Here is an 18,243-nt window from a genome sequence, read left to right as displayed (position 1 = left end):
ATTTATATGTAGCAATTATTTGATTCTGCATTAGGTTCTTCAGATGTTTGTTTCCTTCACCAATAGAAAATTCTTCAAGGACAATATTCTGTCCAACTCATCTTGTATTCCCACAATGCCCATTTTAGGTACTCAATAAAGAGTTCATAAATGTTTAAAAACAGTATTAAAGAAAAGGAAGCATTCCAAAAACATTATCAGAATCTCCATCTACTCTTCACTGATTCAAAAATTTGATCCAAGTATTTGAAAAACAAGGACAAAAACAAAAATCACTGCACTTTGTCGAAGTCATAAACTTCATATTGTGGAAATTGCCAATTTTCTTTGGAAAAAATTACTGCCTCTATTCATGAAGACATCTGTATAGTTCCTACACATAATTTGGTTCCACTTATAAAATCTGCCTCAATGAAAAAAATCAATGTATGATTTGGCAGGGCTCACAAATGTCTTGTCTCCTCATTCAGCAAACAAACCAAACCATAAGATGTAAATAATATTCTTCCTTCATACAGAGCCTACCTTTATTTCTTTACTTTCTATGTGTCTAGATGGGCCTGAAAATTAGCACAATATTTAAGGATTAGTACATGAGATTTTATCAATTAAATAGTTCTGAGGAAGAATGTTAAGCAAATATTTTGTCTATAGTATGTTTTTATACTTCCTATTCCTAGTGGGTCATACATTCTTCCACTGTTTCATATAAATATTCTCATTTACTAAAAAATAAAAATATCTTTATGGGTGGTGTCATGTTGTCTGAGTAAAACTGTGGACCAAATTTATTCATGAACAAAGGACTAAAATGTTTTAAAACAAATTGGATTTTTAAATTTCAGTCATATCTATAATTTCTACAAATCTTAAAACCGCAGCATATACTAGTTGCTGATGTCTCTTTTAATTCTTGGCTTATATTTTGGGGGTTTAAACTTGGCTATGTTTTCTGAAACTTGAAACTTTTCATCATCTCCTTCTGAGTTGCAGCAACATATGTCATTAATGAAGGGAGTTGGGTAACTTCCTTTGCTATTGTTCTTAAATCAACACATGACAGACACCACACCAATTAGAGAGATCTGCCTAAGGCACAGAATGTTGAAAAAGATATCTGTTGAATGAAAGAGGGTTGATGTAAGAAAAGAAAAAATAGTACAAAATTGTGTGAAGGATAAACTGAATGACTATAAAAAGAATGTTCATATATTGAGGAAAACAAAGTACAATGCATAATCCAAGTAAACTATAAAGAATTACTGGAGCTTAAGAAAAACTTAAAAGCATCTAGAAGTAAACAGTATGCTTTCACGAGTCCACAATCAAAAGGTAAAGCAGCATTAACACATAAAAATCATCCCCATCCTTTATTAATAAACTATAAGATGTATGAGCTGGAGAAGACTGCTAAGAGTGGAAATAGTCAAAGGCAGGTCATATTACAGTGCACATCACACAGAGATATTGCTTATTACTTTCTCAGTGATAGTGTTTGTCATGATGTGTGTGTGTGTTGAGGAGGTGTACTTATAGCACTTACGTGCTTTCATACTCTATGCTGAATATTTTCATTTTTACTCTGTTAAACTTCATATATTTTACACGTCATTTCTTTAGCTTTAACTTTTATGATGTGTTTTGAGATAACATACAGAAATTTCTGATCCCAGTAAGTATGATCACTATATTTCCATAGAGAGAAGACAGTGGGAGTGAAAGAGCATTGTAAAAAAGAGAAAGGCAGTGAAGTAGAAAGAATCTAGTAATCAAATAAGAGGAGGAATTCTGGAAGTGTGAATAAGATGAAGAAAGCTAAGTGGTCAGTCTAAAAACAGACTTCTTCATCCCTTACTGATTTGTAAAACTTAAAGATTCTGTTGATGATGGGGTACAACACATTGACACCTGATAGGTGAAAGGTAAGACTCTTTGTTACCTCTCCAAATGAGAGGGCTGTCAGAGCCACACAGGGGTTGGGCCCTGGGACAGGGTAACAGCAAGCTGGAGCTGTAGAGAGCAGCTATGTATGGCAAACAAGATGGGGTTAGCTGGTTTTCCCCTCCCTGTGGATTTGCTAATTTGAATAATTCTGAAGACTCTAGAGCAGAGGGTCTCTCCCTAGTTGTCTAATGTTTGGCCCCAGAGGAGATTAAGGTGAGTGCATAGTGGCTCAGAGAGTGAGAACTCACTAAGAGCAGTGGTTGGCGTGTGGGCTTCATTGGTTGTTCCTGCGTGTGTGTGTGCACTACCCCCTCACACACACACACATGCACACACGCATACACGAAGTAAAAAAGAGCTGAATAAACTCTAAATACAAACAAGGCAAAGAAAACAGAGAAAGTAATTGGGAAGAAAAATATACATGTTTGCTCCTGAACAGAAGATTGTTTACAAGATTATTTTCTTCTTTTAACCTGCAAGGTCATGACTACCGTACTTCCTCACACTCCTCTCCAGGTCTTTTGTTGTCAAACGGGGCAGCTCACTTATGTGAGCATCAAATCTTGGCCCACAATCATATATTACTTTTAATGCACTTTATTAGAATTTAAATTTACTTCACAATTTAGTAATGAACTGAGTCTCCCACACAGTTCTGCAACAACTGGTAAACAATTAGAACTATTTATAATTTCTACTTTTATTTAGGAATTCACCAATATTTGGTGTTAGAAATTTAAAACAATCCAGATGTATTGGTGGAATGTAGGCAACTGAACACAACTTGCTTTTTTTTTTTTTTTTTTTTTTTCTTTTTTGAGATGGAGTCTCACTCTGTCACCCAACCTGGAGTGCAGTGACACGATCTCAGCTCACTGCAACCTCCACCTCCCAGGTTCAAGCGATTCTCCTGCCTCAACCTCTCAAGTAGCTGGGATTACAGGTGCCCACCACCATGCTCAGCTAATTTTTAAAATATTTTTAGTAGAGGTGGTGTTTCACCACGTTGGCCAGGCTGGTCTCGAATTCCTGACCTCAGATGATCTGCCCGCCTCGGCTTCCCAAAGTGTTGGGATTACAGGCGTGAGCCACTGTGCCTGGCCTTTGCTTTTAAAAGACTCAATTAACTTTGATTTACCCTCTTCCTGTGCCCACTCACCACACAATAGATCCCTCTAGATATCAGATAGGCATCTCAAAATTAACTTGTCTAGAACTAAAACCCTGATTTTCGTTCCACTGAACATGAGACAAGACAAAACAAAGCAAAACAACCCATCTTGCCCACTTCATTAAATGGCAGCATAATTTTTGTAACTGCTTATCCAAAAAAAATCTAGGGCTTTTCTTTGTCTGTTTCTCACACCACATATCCATCTATCAGCAAGTCATAATAAAATCTAAATCATAATTTAAAATAATGAACACGGATGATGTAGTTTTGTAGAGTAGGATTGAATGCTCACATAATTCACCTGCTTTTTTAGAACATGAGCATACTGAGAAGAAAGAGTGTGAAGAAAAGAGAAAAGAATAACCACTCAAAAGATCTCCCTGACTTTTATCTCCTCTCCCCTCATTTATTGATTCTGCCATAGGAGTTTGGATCATAATCCTGAAAGATGCAATTCTAAATGCCGTAAATCTGAATGTTTAAATTACGAAAGCCCAATTGTGGGGATGAGATTAGTGTGTTTTTGGTTGTATGCAGCATAGTTGCATCATGTTAGTAGTATCATGTTAGGTATAACTATGATTTTGTTATTGCCTCTTTTTGGAAATTAAGTATAGTTTTAAGGAGATGCATATGGTTGCTAAATTGACAAGGAGTGGATGTGTGAACTTAATTTTACATGTGTCAATGTGACTGGATTAAGGAATACTTAGAAACCTGTTGAAGTTTTATTTTGGGTATGTCCCTGGTGGTGTTTCCAGAAGCGATTAATGTGTGAGACTAGGTGGTATAGGTAGGGAAGGTCTTTTACTATTAGGTCTGATAATCTAATCCAACTCTGGATCTTGATTGGTATGTTCTAATTCTGCGTCTTATTTTGAAGGCAAATTTGTTTGACTCAATTCCTAGTCAGCTTATTATTAAAAATAAAAATGCAACCCCTCCCCTTTAAGAGGCACTTTCAGTCTCCTGGCTATTCAGCCTGCTTAGGCTTGGGAGCTAGTTAAAAAGACATCTTCCCTGACCCCCATCTATCCTCGACTGATACCAAATCCAAAAGAAAAGAGATTATTTCTGTGTAGGATTTGAAACCTTCTCTTGACTTTTCCTGGTTAAAAGTTTTTCCTCAAAAGCCTTCTTCGGTGGTATTCTTTTCATGAGTTCCTTCTCATACTTCTGTGAGGTATTTGACTTAATTCTCTGTGATGTAGAATCTTCACCACATGGGCCAGCTCATCTGGCTTGGAATTAGGATACCTGACAGAAACTCATTTCTTTTCAAAAATGATTTTTTTTCTCAAATAATTTTATTATCACATTTTAACTTTTAAATATAAAATCTTTCTAGTTTTTATCTAAGACATTTTTAAAAATGATATATAGACTCCCGACACCTCCTTATAAAGAAAGAAAAAAGAAAGCAAGGATAGAAGGAAGAAAGGAAGGAAAAGAGAGAAGAGAGAAAGGAAAAAATGGAGGGAGAAAAGGAAGGGAGGGAGGGAAGAAGGAGAGAAGGGAAGGAAAGGAAAGCTCTGTTGCTTCAAATAAGTTGCTTGAAGTTTCTTCCCATTTGTGTTGGAAAATGAGCATATTTTCAAATCAGTCATACTCAGGCATGAGTTTAAATCTTACCTATGCTGCTTAATAGATGTGTGTCATTAGGTAAGCTTTTTAAAAACCATTTTTGCTATTAGAGTGAGCTCCCGGAAAGCAGGGAATGTGACTTCACTTTGATACAAGTGCCTAACACAGAAGAGGTTGGAGAATAAATGAATGAGTGACCCAACAAACCATGAAGCCACTGGATGTCTAAAGAGAGTAAAACGGAATGTTAGGAAGCGAGGAGGGAAAGACTCAGAGAAAGGATGTATAAGATTCTCTGAATGTTTGTATTTTTAATGCTGCTAATATCTTTATCTTAGGGAATTGTTGTAATGAATCAATAAGAATATTTGGGTGCTCACTTAATAATAACATACCTAACATTCATTTAAAACTTGCTATATGTCAAACAGTAAACTATTTTACATGTATTAACTTATATAACTCTCAAGACATGCCTGTGAGAGAGTGGTATTTGTTAATCCCACTTTACAGATGTGAAAACTGATAGTTAAAAGGTAAAATAATTTGCCTATAACTTTTAGCAAACAAGCAAAGAAGCTGGAAGTGGACCCTGCCTGATTTCGTCTGTGACCAAATCTGGACTCCAGATTACTCTGCTAACTGTAATGACTATGATATTACAATTCACTGAGCCTGTTGCTTGACAGCCTCTGTGGGGATGATGGCTGGCGAAACTTCTTTGCAAATGACTCTAGAGACTAAGTGACTACTGTGATCATAGCAGAATGGCAATATTCCTTTATGCTAAGAAAAGCCCCACTGACACTGACCCCTTTCCTGGGCAGTTCTCTCACTTTGGGCTTGGAGTACTGCCCTTTTGTGGGATGCTTCCTGATCCATTATTTGGAACTACAAAAATGCTTTAATGAGATCATTTTAAGTGTCATATCTTTAAGTGCTTTGTATAAATCAACAGTTGGAAAATATTCCGTATTTGTGAACTGTGTTATAGTTACAATAATGGAAGTTTCAGCAAACTTCTCACTCTTCAACAAAGTAATCTTAAATTTGAAATTATTAGTGTACTTAAAAATGAATGAATAACTGGAACAATATCTAACTGCAAGAGAATCCCAAGAAATGTGATACTAAAATCTCACTTATAAGTAAATTGTGCTAGTAGTAAAGACGCAAAATTAATAACTGGTATTGTCTTTACAGAGGGAGCTCCAATTAATTTTCCTTTGATGAGCACAGTTCTTGCTGAATCCCTTCTATCACCCAATGGCACCCACTTTTTCCTCCCTTGGATATGCAGTGGTTTTATGATTTATTTATTTACTTATTTATTTATTTATTTACTCAATTATTTGGCAACCTTAGGCTTGGTATTGTGATAAAGATTTTAAATATAAGGATGAATAGTCTAGTACCTACGCTCTAGGACTCACAGTTTGGTAAGTGAGATAGATGCATAAGCAAATAACTGTGATACTACATTTTAAGTGAGAAATAAAAGAAATAGCAAAGTGCTCAGAGCACTGGACATAAAGTCACAAAAAATATCTCTACCAGAGAGGTCAAGAGAACCACAAAGAAGGTGACAATTAAGCTTCCCCTAGAAGAGTGAATCAGATTTCTTCAGAAGAAGACAGTGAAGGTAAAAGATCATTTTGGTTAGCATGAGGAAAGGCATGGAGGTGTGATGGTATAAGATGTTTGGGATGTTGTGACATTACATTGCATCAAGTCTGTCAATGACAATATATAAACATATCTGTTTCATGCTTTGTAATGAAACCATCTGTTAATTGAGACCTTACCTCACTTTTTATTGATTTCCCCCTTAATTTAGTTTCCTTACAGTCAGATTTTTTTAAAACTGTAGGTCATAAAACAAATTTAGCAGTTCTCTAATAGCATTTCTTTTAAATTGAATAGCATAGAAGAGACTATAATAATGTCAAGTAGAAAAATATCAGAGTGCAATATAATAGTAAAGTACGTAATGTTTTTGTGAAACATACTTAGTTTATTTGTGTCTAAGTGTGTTTCTATGCGTCTGTTCCATAATGTATTTCATATTGTGGGTCACAATAAAAAAATTTGAAAGCCACTGCAGTAGTAATATTTTCTATTGCTTTTTCATTGCACTCTTGTTATATTGGTTATGATTAAACCTTGAGTCCAAATGAACCTAGGTTTTTAATGAAGTGACAAGTGACACAGTCTGACCTCATTTATAAGCCTGGCACACAGGCAAGCATCTGTTTTAGTGAACTCTAGTTACATTTTACCAGATGAAATGCTGCTAGGTTGGGAGTGAAACTATCATTTGTAATGTTATTTTAACATTGCTTTTCTATTCTGGGTTCTAAACTATTAAATTAGAGACAATATATAAAGATATAACTGATTAGTTGTATATTTTCTAAGACACCAGCTTCTTCTAAAATAATCATTCATTTCTTTCAACAATTATTGAGTGCCTACTATATGTCTAATGATATTCTACATGCCAGAGATATAGTGGTGGAAAAGACAAGAAAGGTTGTTGATATAAACATATTTTACGTTAAACATTTATATATACTTGAGGTACTTGTGATTCAAGTGACATGACATAGACTTTTTTAAGATTTAGAAGCAAACTACAAGATATATAAATAAAGAAAACTTAAAAAAAAAAAAACACCTTCAACTTAGACAACAGACGTCACACCACAGAATGCACTGCATAGGATATTTAAAACTAGATGAGGCAGGGTGTGGTGGCTCATGCCTGTAATCCCAGAAACTTTGGAGGGTTGGGGTAGGAGCATCATGTGAGGCCAGGAGTTTGAGACTAGCCTGGGCAACCTAGTGGGACTGTGTCCCTGGGCAACATAGTGGGACCCTGTCTCTGCAAAAAAAAAAAAAAAAGATAAAAAATTAGCCAGAGTTGGTGTCTGTGTTAGTCTGTTTTCACTCTGCTATAAAGAACTACCTGAGACTGGGTCATTTATAAAGAAAAGAGGTTTAATTGACTCACAGTTCTGCATGGCTGGGGAGGCCTCAGGAAACTTACAATCATGGGGAAAGGCAAAGGGGCAGCACGGCATGTCTTACATGGCAGCAGGAGAGAGAGAAAGAGAGAGGGGAAGTGCCACCCTTTTAAACCCATTAGGTCTTGTGAGAACTCCCCCACTATCATAAGAACAGCATGTGGGAAACGGACCCCATGATCCAGTCACCTCCCACCAGGTCCCTCTCTCAACATTTGGGGATTACAATTCTAGATGAAATTTGAATGGGGACATAGAGCCAAACCATATCAGTGGTGCTCACTTGTGGTCCCAGCTACCGTGACACTGAGATGGGAGGATAGCTAGAGCCTGAAAGGTCAAGGCTGCAGTGAGCCATGGCAGTGCCACTGCACTAGCCCTTCTCAAAAAAATAAAAATAAAAAAATAAAAAATAAACGAATAAAAGTAGATAAGACAAATGGCATATTTCACAAAATGATTTTTAATCTATTTCTTATGTAAAAATTAGAAAACATATGCTTATACATAACACAATTTGCCAGAAAAATGAGTCTTGCACAGGAGGGAATTAATATTTATGCTACTGTTGTGTTGTACTTAAAAAGTTTAAAGTTCTCCACTGAGAGTAAAGTAATAGATTTTTTAAATTGCATATTAGATGGAGAGTAAACCTTGAACTTTACATATGAAATTTCTTTGATTTATCCTTGTAGTTTTATATATGAATGGTGGTGAAAAGTAATAGCATTTATCATTTAAAATTTCAGAAACAGTCTGTTTTTATTCCTAACACTATTTGTAATGACTATGCTAGGATTTATAAATTTATTCTCTTTGCCTTATGACATTAAAAAACTATATTTCAAAATATGTCAATTGAAGGCCTTATATTATAAACTAAGATGCTAGGTTGGGAAAAATAAACATATTTGACCTCACTGAGGAAGTGTTTTAACAAAATGTAGGTAAATGTTTTAAGTTATTATTAAATATATTTCTTCATGTATTTTTTAATACCATTGCATGTCTTCATACTGCTTTCTGTATCATTATTCTCACTTGCTTCCTAGGCTGTCTTTTGTCATTTTTAACTGCTCCTTTGAAGCTGTTTAGGAATATAAGTCTTTCTTGGTCACTTCTGGAAATTTATTTTACCAAATTTAACCCAGTGGCTATTTCCAGGTTATTTAATTTTTTCTCAAAGTGTCCTCTAACCTCAATCATTTATTGAAGGTTTGCTTCACTTTTCAGAGTGAGTACTACATATGTTATTTTCATTTGGGGGAAGGACTAAGAGAGAAAAGGAGAGTTATCTACATAGGAGGGAAAAAATAACGTATTTTATTGATCATTTTTAAACTCAAAAAAGTATTTCTTACAGAAATGAGAAAATTCATGTTTGAGACAATGTTGAAAGTTTAGAATGTGAGACACACATAGTAATGCAGAAACTTCCCGTGTTAAAGTCCTCTAACTGTGATCACTTGAAAATAAAAACTAAACTGTTTAAATCTGGCTTGACTTCTTTTTAATGGTGTTAAGTTTCAAGGATGTATTTAAACATTTTTCACCTTATTGAAGTATTTGCTTCCTTTGCCTTCACATTAGAGAAGCTATAGTTGCTTCAGTTGGACTACGTTTTCCTAAGGTGAACAGTTTGGGTTGAGTCCACACTAAACTAAGAAAATACTTAGACAAAAGATTATCTTTGACAAATGTATCAATGAGTGATCAGAATATATAAATAGAAATATTGATTTTGAAAAGCACAAGATAAAAATCAAATGGGAATTTTTACATATGCTAAAAAAATTAAAATAAAAACACTATATCCGTGTCTCTTCAGAAATCTTTTGTATTCTCTTTTGTCACCAAAAAAAATATTCAGTACAACTCTTAGATGTTAATGAAAGAAAAAACACATTATTTATTTATTCTGGTATTTTTCTTTTCGCTCTTTCTGAGAGACAGAGGATCTGACATAAAGCAAAATTTAAGACAAAAAAAAAAATACCTGGAAGAAATGAGCATGGAGAGGGAGTAATTTTGAATAATTATGCTTTCCCAATTCCTCTGTAAGCCTCCTTTTTTTTCCCCAAACTGTATGTAGCATTGTTCCTGAATCAACAAAAACATTGCTTCACTCTTTGCTTTTTATAACACCAATAACGAACAATGTGACAAGAATATTCATATCTGGGGAGAAATAGGATGTAAGATTTTGAAAGTTCAAGGTGCTAAATTTTTTGAACTCATTACATATTTGGATAATTCTTAAATTAGCATTTATTGGCTGATGATGTTTTGATCAGGAAAAATTATCAAGAACATTTGATTTTTTACTAAATTATATGTGTTCAGACACTCAAAATTCTTTGTTGGGGTTCTAGGAATACTCAGATCTGATCACATTTTAAGAAATTTTATCATTCAGATTCGTTTACTAAAACTCATCAGTAATGAGTTCTGTATGTTATTTATGTTTATTATGTATATTTATTGTTGTTATTTATGTTTATCCAAGCTGTTATGTAGACCTTTTAAAAATGCTGTTTCTCCTTAAAATTAAGAATGACTGCTTTTCCCTTCTTTTAGAAAGCTAAGGAGGAAATGTGGAGCTGATAGCTGCAAAAGCAAATTGAACTAAAATTAAAAGTTCAGAGTTCAAGGACTCCAAACTTTTCAGTCGGTTTTCTCTTCTTCTTTATTACATGTATTGCCACTAGAAGCAAATAACTGATGCAGTTTCTGCCAGCTAATAGCAATAATAAAGGTGAAATGTGAATATTTTTTAAATTATATCTAAAATCATCCACATCATTTAGCTTGTGGATGTACAGGTAGTTTCTATTTGGGAGTGGGGCTAGGTAACTCATCATTATAAAAATGGTATTCAAGCAAGGATCACAATACCTGTGCCACTGCCATTGTAAACATTGGATGGCAATATACATGAAACTGATGAACATGAGAACAAAACAAAATAAAAAGTGTAACACATTTTATTATGCTCCATGGGAGGTGGTAACCTGTGGGGATCAGTACACTCAGCAAGCAGTCCCCACGCATTAGAGGTGAATCAGACACTTGAACATCTGTCCACTTCATAGAAGACGTTTCATCTCAGAATACACGTACTAATAAACAACAGTTGGAGACAGTTGTCTCTGACATTCAACATAACGCTGAGCTGAGGCTGAAAGAAGGAAGGGTGGAATTGTATTTCCTTTGGTAAAGCAAAAACAGCCGTTGAGTACAGCCTCTTCTAAAAATCTGATATTTAAAGAGAATTGTAAGACATCAAAATGTTCAATTTGGAATGAAGAGTGGCCGAAGTTACTGCAAAGCTCGTGCCTCCGTCTGCAAAATCACTGGCCAGGAAAACAAAAACTTTTCCAACACCCAATTTTAATATTGTGCTAAAGCCATTGACTCTGTTAAACCTCTAGAGTTAAATATGATCCCCTCCCCAGCCCCCACCTTTTCTCTCTTAGGTTAGTGTCTGGGGGACAAGGAGGGGGCTGGAGCTTGGCCCCAACCTCGGAATTGCTGCCAAGGGCTTGTAATACAATCTCTCCCCGTTTGAAGGGTAAATCAGTGTCAATTGCATTTGCTGTCCACCAGAAAAAGTAAGCATTTTACTTCCGCTCGGTCTATGAGGACTGATGAAATGTAGGAAATCTGTTTCTGGCAGGGAGAAAAAATCGTTTTCCCAAACAGCACTAAAAGGAGCCATCAGAGAAGTATGAAGACGGGTAGTGCGGCTGTAGCTGCTGCCGCTGCCGCCAGGCTGGTGGGGTGCGGGGAGCGGCTGCTGCAGGACCTGTGCCTGGAGGGGGCCGGCCCCGAGAAGCTGCAGGAGCCCAGCCCGGAGCCCAAGCGCCTCTGAGAGCCGCCAGCAGCCCAGCTCGGGACGCGGGGGTGAGCACGACTGGCTGGCCCAGTTCTGCGCCAACGCCGCCGCAGCGTGCGCGCCCTGCAGCCGGGGCTCACGGGAGCCCCTGCCTGTCTACTGCACCCGAGGCGGCGGGGGAGGGGAGAGGTCATTAAAAAATAACCTCAGGAACGAGGCGGGGAAGAGTGAAGAGCCGCGGACAGTTTGGACAGGCTCTTTCTCTAAGAGTGGGTATTCACTGCAGGGGGTGACTTTCTGATTCCCTGGAAACAACCATGTGTTCCTTATCCCTATTGTGGAACACCCCAGACGACCGCAGCACGTAAGCCCGCTGAGGTGGCTCTGCCAACCAGGGACAGAGTGAGGATTTTTAATGAACACATCGATTATAAATGCACACATATGCATTCGTGCACAAGAGTATCTGTAATGCGTGCTCAGCATTGTCTGTTATGGTGGGGTGGGGATAGAGCCAGAATGGTCTTAAAGGGCTGATCCTGAAGGTTTTACTTGAGTCGTTGAGGCCAGGATGGGAGGAAAGAGCGCCACACGTGTGATCTGGGGTGATACTCGCTGTGTCTGATGAGTTTGATGAAATTGAGTTTTATGTGAATAAACAAACGCTAGCCGATATATATCAACACACTTTGGGAAGGTTTTGCATGGTATCGTTCTTTTTGTTCAGTCCTGGAATCTGAAATTGTTTGGGGAACAAAGGAGGCAATTTTGCTTTGGAGACATTATTTATACTCGCAAAATTAAATTCTGTCAACTCAGTATGGTAAATTACCATTTAACTTAGCCCAGGTATCCGAAGAAGTTTCCATTGTCTTGAATGAAGAGGGAGCAAAAGCGAGGGTTAACAGATTCTGTTTCTACATTCCAAAAACAATTGAGGTTGGGGGAGGGTTGTTAATTCTTTTCCCAGTTAACCTTTTTGAAATCACCGTCTTTACCCTCTCCACCTTCTTCATCTTCATCCTCTCACCTCCGTCATCTTCTTACAGTGAAGAGTTTACAAAACTTTATTCTTATAAAATTATCTCCTCCAACCCTCTCCAACAAAGTTAGATCAATTGTGTATGAGAGATCTTATGCCAAGGAAATAAGATCTGCTTGTGCACAGGAACACCCATTTGACATCCTAGTATTAAAATAAAGGCTTAGACAGTTTGGATGTACCAGCCTGGCAGAGGAAGTCCACTTTTCCTCCCCACGTATCCCCTGAGATTCACAGAGGCAAGGCAGAGAACAAGACCTGTGCTTCTTTACTCCAAACTCTTAGCAGTGTGGACACTGATTAACTGCAGCTGGGGTCTGATTTGCCCAGCCTGTCTTTGATATTGATCAATGAACTCTTTCTCAAGGAATGCTTTCCTCTAACTGCGGTGAAGGTGGTGGCTCTGGTGGTCCTCTCCAACATGGGTGTCTGGGTTTTGACTCCCTAAGAGAAGGTAAGGGACAGATGGATGAGGCATGGGACAGTGTGCCTTTGCAATGCACATTGGAGACTTTGCACAGGGCTGCCTGAATGGTCCCTTATGTGGAAAAGTTAGCTTGGATTTCAGCCTGAATGCTACTGAAGTTTGGGTTTATTTCATTACTTTATTGCTAAACACTATGCGGTGGTGTTATGGACTGTGCTTTACTGGGAAATAAGTTCACATGGCAAAAAAATATTTCACCTGGTGCAAAAGGTCATGTGATTGCCCTGGAATTTTTTAGCATCTTGGTTAGAAACTTCAGTTAAACCTCGAACTTTCGAGTATGGTGAAATACCTGGTCTTATATTAACCCTAAGTATGTTGTGTGTTACTTAAAAATCTTACTTCCAGACTGGAAGTCTGCACTAAAGACTCAGGGAAACTTTGGAAAACTAAGTTACCTTGGTTGAAAAGGCATGATGAGGCTGTAACTGTTTACAGAGAGACTTTTGTTTAAAACTGCAGGGCATGTTGTAAGGTTGGTTTGGTATCTTTGTGGTTTTGATATTAAGGTCCAAACAGGATCCAACTGCTTCTTTAAACCTGAGCAACTAGGAAGGTTTCCACTCAATGTTTTTTGACTAGAGAAATTAACTGGAGTAAAAGTAGAAAATAATCTGTTGTCAAAATTAAGTAAGAGGCTTATGTAATTTTCTGTACTAAATGTTTTCAGCGTCAATACAATTAAAACTGCTAATTTTACTCCCTTATGTGAGACAATGTCACATATGTGTATATATTTCCACATAATGTAGAACCCTGCTGGTTCTTAACTACATTATAGTTAACTAAAACAGAAATCTTTACGTTAAAAGAACAGAAAAGAATTTTCTCAACTTAGATAAAATTTTGATGTAAATCCTTAAATATTCTAGTTGTTAATATTGTTAATGACTATCAGATGGTTTTCTGTTTTAATTATGTTCCAAGCTAATCTGGTAGGGGTTAAAAAAACCTATGCTAAATTGTTTGGAAGGATGGTTTAGTATGATTTTTTAAAAACTTTAAAATATCCCTAACTATATGAAAATATAGAAAATCAATTCCCACTCAGGTTTTTTAAATCATGATTTGAGAAGAAATTGTTATTTGCAACTACACCATCATTTCACCCAAGACAAATCACGACGGGACTGTGGGATAAGAAAGAGATCTCTAAAAGAGAGTCAGCACTACACAAAATTAAGGATCACAAGAGCTGAATAGGATACTTTTAATAATTCTGACTAAACAGTCTTGTTACTGTGGGCAAAATATGCTCTTAGGCTACCAACCCCTTATTAATAACGGGGAGTTTGAATATATCGTTATTGTAAGGTTCCTTTCAATTTAAAGATTTTTATTATGGAATTAGATAAACTACCATTAAGTGTCATTTTGCTTTATGTTTGGTGCTTTTCAATTGTGGATAAGTTGCTCTACTGAACCGAAGGTGGAGGTCCCATTACAAGGTCTGAAATTGCCTTTCTCTTGAAATTATGGACTTTATTTTCTGATTAGACCTTTAGAGTAAGATTTCATATCCATGACATTGGTTGAAAAATGTATATTTTGTGAGATACTATTAATTAGCCAAAAAGAATCACAAAAGAGTAAAGAACTCACAGTGATGAAAGAGACATCTAGAACTTTCCCGGGTGGTTTATTCTTTGAGTTCAGCTAGAAAAATGGCGTTTTCTCTTTCCAGATTTTGGAAGGGTATTCGATTTGGAGCACTGTTTATTTTTAATTTTAAAAGGTAACGTGATTGACCAATAAACTATCTCCTCAATGTTTGACACCTGTAACACATGAAACTGAATAGATGTGGGGAATAATGCTGCAGATGAGAGCAAAGATTACCTTTAGGGAGGAGACCTTTGACTGTGGGTTGGTTAGGATTCATTGTTTTCAATGTTCACAGTTGAGTCTGTGTGTGTAGATGGGGTGGTGATAGTGATGTCCTCTCACACTTACTTTGAGAGGTATATAGCATTTCCCTATTAACTTATTAATCATCATCTTAGGGGCAGCATTCTTCTCCATATGAAGAAAACTTGGAATAATCCATTACCTACTGTATCATTAATACGTTTATTTGTTCTCCCCTTTGTCCTTTTCTTTTCTTAATGATTTAGAGTTCTATAAAATATTCCTATTTTGTCACAGAATTGCTTTTCTTTTTGGGATAAGTCAATAGAAGTTTTATTTTGGCACATTTCTTGTGGTGATCATTTCTATTTTGCTAATAAAAAATATATCGAATATTAAATATATGCCAAACATTGGCACAAATATTTAATCCTCACAATTATCTTTAAGGTTTCGGCCTCTCTTATATATAGTAGAAAACACAGGCACAAAGAGGAAAATTCATATGACTAGAATAGAATAGCTACTAAATGGTTAGGTAGTGGAGCTATTATTTGACCCTGGACTTCTGATTCCAGTTCCAATATTCCATCCATTATTCAGGCTTCTAAGTGAAATCTTATAGCTGACAGAAGTGTATATCATTTCATTTTTTTTGTCTTTCTGGTTGCTTTTCTATGTAATGTTGCAATGCATTTTCTCTAACATGTCAGCAAAGCCTAGAGATAAGCCAGAAATCATCTTGGTCATAGTCAAAGCACACCTCTAGGTGGCATGGAAGAATACTTTTTCTTCAGAGTCAAAACTGTGATGTCTTCAGCTGGGATTCTGGGACAACAAACTAGACAGAGTCTTTAAACATGTGATATTTTACTTACAAAGTCATTATTTTTTTCTTTTTCTCCTAGGCTATTTCAAGTCTCATCATATTCATAATTGTTATTCCAGAATCACTTCTACTATGGAAAGAAAGAAAAAATATATACACACAGTCTTTGAAGGATTTAGTATTAAGTTTCTGCATGTTTTTCTCTTTAAGTTTTATTTTTCTGGATTCCTAGACCTAAGGGTTGGTTATCCATTTTAGGTAGACCGAGAAAGCTTGGAGGAGCCATAGAAGTATTTGAGTCCTTACTCCCCTTTTAAAAGTGATTGGCTTTGTTTAATAGTTACTAAAGTTACTTATCAAGCTTTTAAAATACTTGGACTATATACACTTTATTGGAAACATCATTCAGTGTTTAGGCACATTATACAAAAAAGTTTTTCTTTCTCACTAACCTCACTGTTTTCTTCCTCGCTAACCTCACTGTTTTCTTCAAGTCTTGTGGATCATCAGTCACTTTATTTCCCACCTTTTTTAAAAGTTACCCCTTGGCATCTCTTGTGGTTTTGAACACTTTTGAGAACTGAAATGATCTTTTTGTGTAACTTGTTCTTTACGATGTAATTCATCTGATCCATATTGACTAAACATTTCTTTAAAAAGTTATAAGGAGGGTAAAATTCCATAGTGATCTTTTTATGGAAAAATATAAATTAATTTGACCTTTCTCCACCACGATATAATCATTTTAGTTGGAAACTACTTCACCATGGGGTAAATTCTCCATACTCCAAATTTTGATCATGCTAGCTGAATCCATTTTTCATGTTTCGTATTCATGGATTAGCCAAATCTAAATCCAAGACCTGCAGGTATTGACTTTCAGCCAAACCGTTGAGTCATTTAAGTTTGGCAGTGATTTGAAATGTGAAAAAAAGGATCATGAGAAATTGGATTGAGAATCTGAATTATTTTAAGAAGGGATTTAAACAGAAGAGTCCTTATCTATGACAGTGACTTTAGGTTTCTACATATTTGACATATGTCTAATTGTGTAACTTCTATTGCATGTTAATTACTCACTAAGCCTTCTTTCTCTCACCTCTGTCTCCTGGGAAAATGTAACTGTATTTTTGCTTTTTTCTCACCACTAAAATTTTGACTGTATACAAAGTAAAAAAATAAAAATTGCTTAATTATTCTTACTGTTTTTACTTAATGTTCATCTCTAATTATTAGAAGGTAGTTTGAGTTACTTTTCTGGCAAAACACAGGACAGAGTACGTGAGAAATAAATGTGCCACTGTCAAAGAAAATAAAAACTTCACTGTTTAGAGGTTTTGAGGGAAAGGATTGTGTCCTTCTGGCTCATTGAAATTGTTACATGCCATTAGGCTTACTGTAAACTATCCCTTGATAAATTCTTTGCTGGACAATGAGCTTAAGAATCTGAGGTGTCTTCTTGCTTTTATAGAGCAAAATAGGACTCTAATGCTTAAATGGAAGTCGCAGAGCACATAATAGGGTGTAGGTAAAGTTACTGAACAGCCACATCTCACTTTCAGGAAAGTAGTGGAAGAGATTGTGTCTTGAGAAGAAAGGCATTTTAGAGGTAACCGTTTTAAGATTTCAATTAGTTATTTAAGTATATGAATCATGTGCTTATATGTATTACTTAAATGTTTCTGAGGCTAGCAGGCATATCAGCTACAGGGAGAAGTTTTGTTTTTCTAGGACTAGACATATTTTTTTTTAACTGGGGCAGAAAATGCTTTAGGTTTTTGGTGTTTAATCACAGAATTTGGAGAAAACTTTAGGACTTTATATGGATAACGTCATTATTAACTATGAAATAATAAAAAGTGGTGATGTTCTGATTCCCGTAATGACAATCTAATAACATATGACAAGGTGTATTGAAAGCAGTTCACATTTGCAATGGTTGACTTTAGATAAATATGTATAAGATGTTTTCAGAGAAAATTTATGATAATTTTTTCAAAAAATTACTCGAGAGTAATTTAATTAGAAATGAAATTGTGCTTTTAAGTACTGTATTTATGATACCTTTTAGGTACTTACTCATACTCCCAACAGTCTTTTCTATTACTACAGCAAAATATTTGAGAGATGCTCCCACTTTGCATTTTTCTAAACACCAGTGTCTTATTTTTTCTTCAAAAGCAATATTTAAAAGAAATTAACTTATGTTAAGTGAATTAGAGTTTGAGGTTAACTGGAAAGGAATATTGTGTAGAGTTTCAAATAATAAAACCGAAAAGAGAATATATTACTTACTGGTAACTTTAAAATGCCATAAATACTGGAATATCACTGAAAACCTCATGATATCATATAAACATTACTTCCTGCCTATTGCAAATATTTTCATTTTCATTGTCATACAGTCATAATGCATCTGGTTATTTCATAAGCATATTTATACACAGAGTAGAATCCTGCATGTTGTTAAA

General features: G+C 35.8%; 1 protein-coding gene across 15 annotated transcripts in view; it reads left to right on the top strand.

Moving 5' to 3' along the window:
• The window catches only part of GAS2 (growth arrest specific 2), a 180,175-nt gene that overhangs the window by 22,848 nt on the left and 139,084 nt on the right, over positions 1-18,243 (top strand). For 3 of the 15 annotated variants that reach the window (XM_063671050.1, XM_063671058.1, XM_063671057.1), the window contains exon 1: positions 11,349-11,634. The exons of 1 other annotated variant lie outside the window; for it this stretch is intronic. The gene's annotated coding sequence lies outside the window, so the exon portion shown is untranslated. 11 more of the 15 variants (XM_054438137.2, XM_063671051.1, XM_054438135.2 and 8 more) reach the window with 8 other exon arrangements.

This window comes from Pongo pygmaeus, chromosome 9 (assembly GCF_028885625.2).
Source record: "Pongo pygmaeus isolate AG05252 chromosome 9, NHGRI_mPonPyg2-v2.0_pri, whole genome shotgun sequence".
NCBI classification, from domain to species: domain Eukaryota; kingdom Metazoa; phylum Chordata; class Mammalia; order Primates; family Hominidae; genus Pongo; species Pongo pygmaeus.
This window is presented reverse-complemented; position numbering and strand designations above follow the sequence as displayed.